Below are 10,812 nucleotides of genomic sequence, written 5' to 3'. Positions count from 1 at the left end.
TAATAAGCTCTCTGATTTGTACATTTAACTTCCACACACCTGTGGCACAGTATGACCCCAACTCCCAGTGCACCAAGCATATCAAGGTGTCCTGCAGCACCTTGATCTCCTGGGCCAGAATGGCGAAGAGCACCTGCAGCACGGGAACCATGTTCAGAGCAAATAAAAGACACGAGCGAGCAATGAGTTTACCGCTGCAGTAGTTCTAATTAACTGCGCTGTAAGACTGTGCGGGTGAGAAAGCAATATTAGAGGGGGCGAGAGAGCAAACAAGGGTTGTATCCTGAACAATGCGAGCCTGTGCAAAAACAGTTTTCTGCAGGTGCATTTATGTGATTTATGCTCTAATCACAAACCCTTTTTTATGATCAGCGCTGGTGTGCAGATTACCTTTTCATCAGTTAGTTAACATTTCAAACGGTTCCTAACTGAGAATATACTTAAAAAATAGAAATACCTGTTTTCTGCCATATTCTCAGTAAGGAAACACTATCATGAAAATTGCACTAACGGACAAATTGCTGGGGCAAAAATCATAGGAACTCCGCTGCAAGTGTGGCACGAGAGGAATTCAAACCTAGTGTTGCCCACGCGCACTCTAGTCTCTTCATGGTCTGGCCTCCCAGAGGTGTTTGGTAGTAAGAAGGGAGTGTGACCGGAGACAGCTGCACAGGTATGGGGAAGGAACATCAGCTGTCATGAACGAAGGAATCGGCACAGACAGTTTGAACGTCAGGCCAGCTCCAAGGGCGGCAGAAGTTTAACCACGTACAGTACACATATTTATATACCCTTATTACAGCAATTTTTATAGTGCAAAGTAAACAGCATTACAGCCCAATCCCACCCAACAGGGATTTGAAACGGTAAACAGTACACTTTTGATGTGGTTTTTTTACCTTCTATTTTTACACACGGGCGGCTGCCTGCTTCAGCGTCTCTGAGGCCATTAGGCCAACACTGACAGTGCTGCCTTGCTGCGGGCTTGCTGTGAGGCCAGGCCCGGGCCTGAGCGTGGCATGTAGTCAGAGAGATGACGAGTGACATGGTGGTGGTCAGATTGGGAATGAGGAATAAATACCACCACTCGTCTCAACTGCACCTGCACCATCCACACTTCGATCTTCGTCGTCCTGGAGGCAAATATACGCAGGAGCTGGAAGTAGATTTAAACTCCAGCGCGGCAACAGGAGTAGGGGTCCATCACTGCAAGGCATCATATTAAAGCCCTGCAGTGATTGGTCACGAACATTGGAGCCTCAAAAGATCTCTCCTATCCTCGCGTTGCCTTCTGTTCACCAGAGATCGGGCAGTCAGCCTCCAACCCACGCACGGCAGCACCATCATCCTCGTTAACTCAGCCAATCCTGGCGCAGCATAACATCGCCACTGCGCCAGGATTGGCTAAAGTGCAGGGCTAAAACTGCCCATAATGAGACCCGGCTCCCCCGGGTCTCTGTCTGTGTGACAGCTAAGGGAGGAGGAGGAGGGAAGGGGCTATTGCCTGTGTGCGCATGCGTGGGCAAGTCATAATAATGACGTGTCCTAAATGCGCACACTGCTGCCTGCCACAGACGCTGATATTCACAGTGAGTCACACGCTGCACTGCCGCAGGCCCGCCCCCCACGATCGCGATGATGTCACGTTGTGACTCCGGCCTCAATTATGACTGCACTGTCGTTTATTCTGTGCGCGCTCATAATTGTACTTTATACTTTTTACTTTTTGCGCAGTGTGCTGTGTGCAGTGTGTCAGACCAGTGACAGCAGTGACGGTCGTCCATGGCTAGTGGGGCTACGCCCCAACGCCCCCAATGGACGAACCGCCACTGGATACAACCCTTGTTTGCTCTCTCGCCCCCTCTAATATTGCTTTCTCACCCGCACAGTCTTACAGCGCAGTTAATTAGAACTACTGCAGCGGTAAACTCATTGCTCGCTCGTGTCTTTTATTTGCTCTGAACATGGTTCCCGTGCTGCAGGTGCTCTTCGCCATTCTGGCCCAGGAGATCAAGGTGCTGCAGGACACCTTGATATGCTTGGTGCACTGGGAGTTGGGGTCATACTGTGCCACAGGTGTGTGGAAGTTAAATGTACAAATCAGAGAGCTTATTAGTTCCGTTTCTTTTGCGAGTGGAATGTAAACAAAACTGCACAGTTACACAAACCTGCACGCAAGGACTTGTTCTAAAATACCACAGAGAGAATTATTTAAAAATTAACATGGTGTTGTCACATGGTTTGTTTTCCCTCAATGATTCTAGTTTATGCAGATTATTGAACTTTAAGAGGTGGGGTGTGCGTGTGCAGCCTTGGTAAGGACCCAGCTGTGTGATGTCACTGGTAGTGACATGTTCTGCGAGGTGCTCGGATGCTATGGACTGGAGTCGTACCCTTTAAATTAGCATTTTAGTGTTTCTTTCATGGTTGGTAAATTCATTAATTTCGTTCATGAATGTCTTTATTACTGTTTTTTGTTTATTCAGGCACTGCTCTCTTCATCTGCTACTAATTTTGCATGTGTACTACATTATTGCTGCATCCATGCTGGGTGGTGTTCTTGGGTCACATAGGATGCCTTGGGGCTTGTTCCCTGCATATGTTGCCTGTTTTCAGGCTGTCAATCGCCCCCATTCCTTTTGATGTTACCCACAGTGGCCAAATACCTCACATGTGCATGCATTGTGTGTCTATCCATTACCGTGTGCGCTTCGGTAGTCAGGGCACCATCTCTGTGCAGTGTTCACCATTGTCACCTGGAGTTTTTTCAGATATTACACATCGGCTTAATCAGCATCTGAATACTGATAGGCTGGGTTAGCTTAGCTCTGGGGATAGTCAGTTTGATTACAAAAATGGCGAGAAGGACCCCACAAACCCACCTTATGGCAGTCAGACTCACTCACTAGGCTCACTCGCCACCGAGCACTCACCTCAAACTTTTACGCCCCACTACTTTCAAATGTCACCAGCCGCCACTGTCGTTTCCTGTGATGTCACTGGGATGAAAGCTCGTGTACTATCATGACGCACCCCCTCCAAGGCCAGCCCCAAATAGAAAGTTGACGTCGCAGACACTGGGGCGGAGGCGCCGCTAACGCAGTAATATTGCATTACGCGTCTTTTTGCAGCTGTGTGGGGGGCACGCGGCCACCAACATCTGTGAGAGGGTCTCGGATCTCAAACCTGAGTAAAGAAAGAACGACAAGGCTTTCACGTAACAAGTTAAAATGAGAGGGCAGCTACCAGTGCAGTCCTTTCTCAAGGAAAATGTGTCCTCTGAGTAAAAGTATCCGTCCCTGGGTGGGCTTGAACCACCAACCTTTCGGTTAACAGCCGAACGCGCTAACCGATTGCGCCACAGAGACTGCTCAGGGACGGCCCATACATCTTCTCTGAAAAAAAACCTTCATCAACACGTACTCCTTCATAGCTGCTAGAGTAGTGATGTAAACAGGGAATTCGAGCACCGTGTTTATAAAAGAAAGATTAACAGAGAAGTCACATTTTTCTTCCATTCTCCGCCTCCCCCTCCCTCCCTCCTCTGCCTCGTTGCTGTGCTGTTCATTAGCTCCCACTCACGCTTCTCGGCGCACCTTTCCCTCACTCGGGGGTGTGGCTCCCACTGGTGCAGCAGGTGCAGTGGCACCGGGGATAGAGGGGCTAGAGGAACTAGGGGGGGGCGGGGGCACAGATACCTCTTTATTGATGCATTTCACAGTTCAAATAGTGTTTCAACTACATGGAACTGTAACAAAGGATCAGACGAAAAGAAACAACATCTCAGGCAAGAGGAAACTGTAACAAAGGCTCACACAACAGGAAACAACATCTCAGACAAGAAGAAACTGTAACAAAGGCTCACAGGACAAGAAACAACATATCTGGCAAGAGGAAACTGTAACAGAGGCTCACAGGACAAGAAACAACATCTCAGACAAGAGGAAACTGTGACAAAGGCTCACAGGACAAGAAACAACATCTCTGGCAAGAGGAAACTGTAACAAAGGCCCACACAACAAGAAACAACATCTCAGGCAAGAGGAAACTGTAACAAAGGCTCACAGGACAAGAAACAACATCTCAGGCAAGAGGAAACTGTAACATAGGCTCACACGACAAGAAACAACATCTCAGGCAAGAAGTTTTTGTAACAAAGTCTCACCCGACAGGAAACTTCACCAAGCCTAAACCAAGAGTAAACTGGGACAAAGAATTAAAGAATGGAAAACTGCAACAAAGATTCAGCTAGAGGAATGGCATCGACATCTCAGACAAGATGAAACTGTAACAAAGTATCACACTACAATAAAAACAAACTCAGACAAGTGGAAACTGTAACAAAGGGTCACACACCAAGAAACATCTCAAGCAACGGGAAAGTGTAACGAAGATTCACACAACAAGAAACTGCTACAAACCCCAGAAAGGAGGAGAGTGTAACAAAGGCTTGTGGGCAGAGGATTATGCCTCAAAAAGTGTAGTAAAGGATAATAACACAAAAGCTATATCTTTGAAAGTAAAGGATTCATGTCAACCTTAAAAAAGCCTCCACATAAGGCAGCAGTCACCATGTGTGGCCCTGGGCAGCCAAAGCACAGCACGGATGTCTCATTATTTCTCATAATGTAATAGTAGTTCGTAGAGCAGAAAGGCTTCTTTGTTCCAAGCAGTTAAAGAAGCTAAAATCAAGTACTTCATATGAAAAGGTCATTCAACAAAACAGCTACAAATTGCAACACTAGCACACATCTCTAATTTCATTGTTGCAGGGTTACCAGTATCATATATTCCTTCATTTATTTGATGCCCTTTTTTAACCACATGCGCGCTAGCGCAATTCCGCTCCTACGCGGAGATTTTCTAAATCGCATGTTACGTGACGAGCTGGGCTCGTCATCAGCGTGCGAGGAGGCTACGCCATGACGAGCCCAGCTCGTCATCAGCCCCGAAGGGGTTAACAGTTTGCCTTTTCAAGTAAAGTCCAAGTACACGCATTCCAAAACTTCGTAACTTTCCCTCAAATTCTACCCACCTTGCCCTAGAAGTAAAATACACACTGGATGTTTGGTGTCATTTTTACTTTCCCAGCCAGGCCTAAATAGAACAAACAATGCAGCACATGTGATTAGTTGTGTTTTCTCTAGTTGCATCAGGGACATAGATACTCTTTCCTGCAACTGGTTGATGATATACCTCCTTCGTATCCAGTCATGTTTGTTTCTTAGAAATCTGGTGCTGTGATCCTGAATTTAAAATTGGAATAAACACCCCTTCCAATCCTTTTACACTTGTTGTGTATCTCCTTCTTAATTACCATGAACTTTGAACTTTTGAGTCGCCCCTTTTATTTCCATGTCCTAGCTGTGTTTGAAATACGCAGAGAAATGAAAGCCCCTAATCAGGGCAAAGATAAATAATGTAAACTTGATTGATCTAATGAAAGTGATGAAATTTATAGGTCAAATATGCCAATAAGAATATATTTCACTTTGTCATGAACTTTTTTACTTAGAATATATTGTATATTATTTTTTTTTTAAATTTGGTTTTCTCCCTGTTTTTCTTCATTGTACAGGATACACATGGCTACTCCAGAAGAAGGCGCTGGTCGCGGAAATGCGCGTAGAGAATTAAATTGTTGATGCCACTTTTTAAATATGTTTTTTTGATATAATGTTTTAAATTATGTACTGAATGTTCCCTGTTGAAAATTTGCTGATTACTTAATAAGAAATTTCTTCTTTTAAAATTATTGTACCTCTGTCTGTGCCCCTTTTTTATTTGGTAAATAATAAAAACTTATTTTTGACCTACTAACATCCCTTTCTTTCCCTTTGTTTACTTCAATGAAACAGAAATAGTCTGTAGTTTAAGTGCCTTGGTTGTTACTTTTCACAATATTAATCCCTGACCTAGGACTTGTAGTATCTATCTTCTCTGGGGGTCCTTGATAATTACACGCAATTTAAAATTGGATAAAACACCCCCGAATGGATAAAAAGATTTAGTGATGTTCTGGTCTCACAAGTCAAGCATTTATTCTGTTTTCAAAAGATGAGCAGGGGCCCAGAGCCCGCTCATGAGGGGCCTCCTTTAACCGCATGCGCGCTACAGGTTTTCCCGCTGTGCGCTGAAATTTGAAAATCGCGCGGTTTGTGACAAAGCCAGCTCGTCATCCGCGTAGCGCAGGTAACGCCCATGACGAGCTGGCTTTGTCATCCGCAGCGAAGGGGTTAAAACCCCAGTGAGGCCAATCAGTCACGCATTGGTGAGTTGGTCTGCGCACCTGCAGTGTTGGCTGGTGAAGTTCAGAAGTAGTGGGGCATAAAAAACATTGTTTAATCCTATCACTTAATAAACAAGTCAAGTAACAACAGTGTGTAAGCACTAGTACCAGGCAGCTACAGAGAGAACTAAATACACATGCACTATGACACACACGCTGTGACACACATGTTTTGATACTGAAGGACCGGGTTTTAGAAGCCAGCGGCGTCAGGGAAAACGCCCGATGCCTTCGAGTTCCCCTGCCTTGGCAAACAGAGACACAGGACACTTCTTGATGACGTCCAAGACCAAAGTTTATTGGCTGCAACCAGGAACAGAGATCTACGAAGCACAACACGGGTGGTTCGCTAGAAACTGCACAAATTCAATGAGCGGAGCATGGTCTTTTATGCCAAAAATCAAGCCTCGGGCAACATTCCAGACTAGTATTGGTTACATACAAACTGACCAATCAGATGGTGACATTTCAAACACATGACAACATTCCCACTTTCCGTTGTCCAGCCCATCAGAGATGACCAAGCACATTCCATTTTCTTGTTCAGTCAGGCCGGACAAACCCATCATAAAACCTCGACCCAAATCAGTGATTATATCGTGAAGGAAGGAGCAGAAACAGATTGGAAATAAGATAGAAAGGTGGGTGCAGTGTACTATAAACCTCGGCATGTCCTGGTCTTTGATCTTTATCTGACCAGCTGCTTAACAAGGAACTGGCTCAGCGAGGTCAGCCTCGGGCAAGGGAGTCAGTTCGGCCAGGTCATTCAGAAGTCAGCTAAGATGTACGTGTCCCAAGGACTCGTTCGGCCGCAGTCATTGGCCTATGTGAGGGCAACCACACAAAATGGCTGCCGTACACAAAATGGAACCCGAAGGTTCAAACGAAATCCCTGAATAGATAGTGTTCTCATCGATCGATTAATGCGAAAACACTCGTACACACTACACTCGTGATTTGTGGTCCGTAGACACCAAAATCGTCTATTTCCGACGGCCTTTATTGAACGGGTTCGGAAGCACCGAACCTCACACACAAACTACGGAACTACAGACCCTCCTTTTGCCCTTACATAGGCAACAGACCCAAACCCATGTCAATCTGAATCCAGGTCTACATTCATTAGATCATCGACATGTTGCTGTAGCATCATCCTAGTATTTAGTACCTCTCTCTGGACAGGTCTCCTTGCACACGAAGTAGCACAGAGGCCACAAATAGCAGGAGCACACTGTACACAGAGACAGAACAGGAAAAGGATAGCTAAGACCATCCCAATGACCATCAGAATCTTCCAACCCCAAGTGGATATCAATCCCCATAACCATCCCATCAACAACCAATCTCCTTCATCTAAATGGACAGAATCGGAGATCTTATGTAGCTTGGAAATGGCCTGGAAGACTGTTGGAGCCTTGTCTGGAATGAAAACGCAGCAGCTCGATTGAATCAGTTTACATACCCCACCTCGATCTGCTAGTATGACATCAAGGGCAACCCTATTTTGAAGTGTCATAAGTCTATCCGACTGGAGCTCAGCAGTCAAGTTACTAAGGGCACCGGCAGTTTCGACTATGGTGGACTCAACCACTCTCGTCAACTGGCGAATATTCCTGCTGTTAGCCATCGGTCCCCAGAACGGCAGAAAACCCTTAAAGAAATCTCCCAACTCTTGCCCTACGGTGTCTTCCTGACTGAAAACACCTCTGGCAACTGTTGTTTTATGGTAATCTGCCGCAGCTGTAAAAGTGGGAGGCAACAGGAAGGAAACAAAACATGTGCCCGAAAAGTCAGGGGGCAACCATGTATACGCTTTGTCATAGCAATCAAAGTAGGTACCCTTAGCGGCTAGAAATGCTGGTGAAGTCTGAGACGTAAATACGTAGGTGTCAGTACAAACGCTCTTTCCTAGCTGAGCTCTTGGATTCTTGCCATTACCCTGCAGACAACAGCGACCCTGATAGTGCCTATCCAAATCGGTAGAGAACTTTTCGCTCGCTGTTTAACACTCAGACTAACTCCATACCCAGTAACATTCCAACCAATGTATGCTTGTGTCTCATCCCTCGGAATAGTCTCATACGAACTAATCCCTCTGATCATGTCAACTATACCCTTGACTAGAGCACTATTCTTTCCGATTGTCCTTCACTGAACGTTGGGGATAGACACTATGGTCATAGATAAACATCGTTCTGTAAGCCCAAATAGAACCATTTAAACTAAAAGGCAAAACCAAGTACGGAATACCTTTATCGGTTGTATGGGGCATTAGACCACAGATCCAACTTTTCGTTGTGTTCATCACTAACTGGTGTTGGTGCAAAAGTTGAATAAAGGAATTATTGGCAAATTCCATTCGTCTAACTACCTCATGTTCAGGCAAACGGTGAAAAGAATGAGAAGAAATAGTAGGTGGAGGTGTAGGTTGTACAGTGGGAACAAACGTCACTTTAAAAGAGAATGTCACATAACCATTTAAAAATATCAGTAAAATCAATAGCAAAAACAAGCACAGTATTAAAAAACTTTTCTTTGTGATTAGCTTATGTATCTTATTCTTAAAGTTCATTGTCCTTACAGGTCTCTCCAACTCGAAGAAATCCATCCTAACTAAATATGCTGCTCACGATGGTAGGGTGTTCTATGCTAAGGAATGCCTCTGTCAACCAAGGGCAACTCCCTTAGGCCAACCAGAACCTTCGACCTATTGTCTCGGGCTTGCACTCCAAAGACTTATCAACCGCGACCCTACAGCTGAACCCGGATGGCGGTTCGAAAAACAAAAATGAGTAGATCCTCGGTGGAGAGTTAACCTGTAAACAGAAAAATCATAAAAACTTAATTTATTCTTTATTAGTCCCACAACTTTTGGTCACAAATTATAACAATCCTTCACAGGCAATGTTTGGTCCTTGAACAAAAGATCAGGCTCGGTAGTGTTCAATCGATTCAGAGGAGGCACAGCTTCTTGTAAAAGATCATCACTTTCTTTCTCAGAGTTTGTTCCAATCAGACGAGCATCGCTGACTGGCAAAAATCATGGAACAGTTTCTGTTTCAGAGTCTGGAAGTCCTTCCTGGACCCACCGGTCGTACGGTAAGGGCAATGGTGCCTGTTTACAATGTACGCCGTGAATCCAGTGTTTCTTGCCTTGCACTCGAACTGCAGAACGTGTAGACAGGAGAACTAGATGCGGTCCTGTCCAACAATGCTGATCATTCTTGTTCCGCTGAAAGTTCTTCACAAAGACCCACGATCCAGTTTCAATAGCGTGGCCTGGATCTTCAGAAGCACGTGGCAGACTTTTATGAATCTGTTGGTGTAAAACACGCAGTTTAGCCGTCAGTTCGTGCAAGTAATCAAGCAGCACAGGGTATTCGATCTCGCTGAATTTAGTTGGCCTTGGCACACCCCAAATATTCGCTGGGCGGCCAAAGAAAACTTCGTATGGACTCAACCCATTCTCGAATGCACAGTCATTCTTGTGGACAAAAGCGCTAAAGGCAAAGCATCTGGCCACTGTAAACCAGAGCTCGCTTGGATCTTGGCTAACTTTAGCTTCAAAGTGCCATTATAGCACTCGCCTAAACCAGCTGATTGGGGGTGATTTGCAGCGTGGAACTTCTGCCGAATTCCTAGTCCCTCACATACTCTCTTCATTACTTGACCCACAAATTCACTCCCATTGTCACTCCAGATAATTCTCGGCATTCCAAACCTCGGGAAAAATTATTTTATTAGGACTTTCACTGTGGACAAGGCAGTAGTGTCCTTAAAGGGATAAGCTTCTACCCATCTAGAAAAGGAGCAAACAACCACTAAAAGATATTTCAGGTTGTTGCATCTCTCCATGTGGATGAAATCTAGCTGCAAAGCCTCGAACGGATACGTAGGAGGAGCAAAATGACCAGCTGGTGTTGGAGTTCCCTTACCAGGATTATACATCAAACACACCATACAGTTCTTAACCAAATTCTCTGCACATTTTGGAATTCCCACATTCTGCCAAACCGGAGCCAACAACTTGCAAATCCCCTTCACGCTAATATGTGCCATCCCATGAGCCATTGTAACAACTGGAAGCACATACGCGTCAGGCAACAACCATCTCTGATGCTCGGACAAATCAGTCCAACAACCATTCCAATCCAATCTACCCTTACTTTCTCTCCATTCATTCAACTCTTTCTCTGTAGCTTCAGCTTGGATGGATTTCACACTCTCAATCGTATCTTCACACACACTTTTCTCTGGAACCCATCTCGCCGGACCTGCAACATACATTCGGCTCATCACATTTCTGGCAGTTTCTTTCGCAACTTCATCCGCAAACGCATTTCCGTGACCAACATCATCCGTAACTTTCTTATGGGCACTGCATTTCACGATCGCTACTTGCAATGGCAAGGTAAGAGATTCAAGAAGTTCATTCACCAACTGCCCATGCTGAATCTTTGTTCCATGCGAAGTCAGGAACCCACGTTCACGCCACAAACGCCCAAAGCTATGAGCCACACCAA

General features: G+C 45.2%; 1 non-coding gene across 1 annotated transcript; it reads right to left on the bottom strand.

Moving 5' to 3' along the window:
- Positions 1-3,294: 3,294 nt before the first annotated feature.
- TRNAN-GUU (transfer RNA asparagine (anticodon GUU)) lies at positions 3,295-3,368 on the bottom strand. Its single transcript has one exon. It is a non-coding gene; the product is annotated as a tRNA-Asn (tRNA).
- Positions 3,369-10,812: the final 7,444 nt, after the last annotated feature.

This window comes from Lissotriton vulgaris, chromosome 12 (genome assembly GCF_964263255.1).
Source record: "Lissotriton vulgaris chromosome 12, aLisVul1.2, whole genome shotgun sequence".
Taxonomy (NCBI): Eukaryota; Metazoa; Chordata; class Amphibia; order Caudata; family Salamandridae; genus Lissotriton; species Lissotriton vulgaris.
Note: the sequence above shows the minus strand (reverse complement) of the source record. Positions and strands in the feature narration are given on the sequence as shown.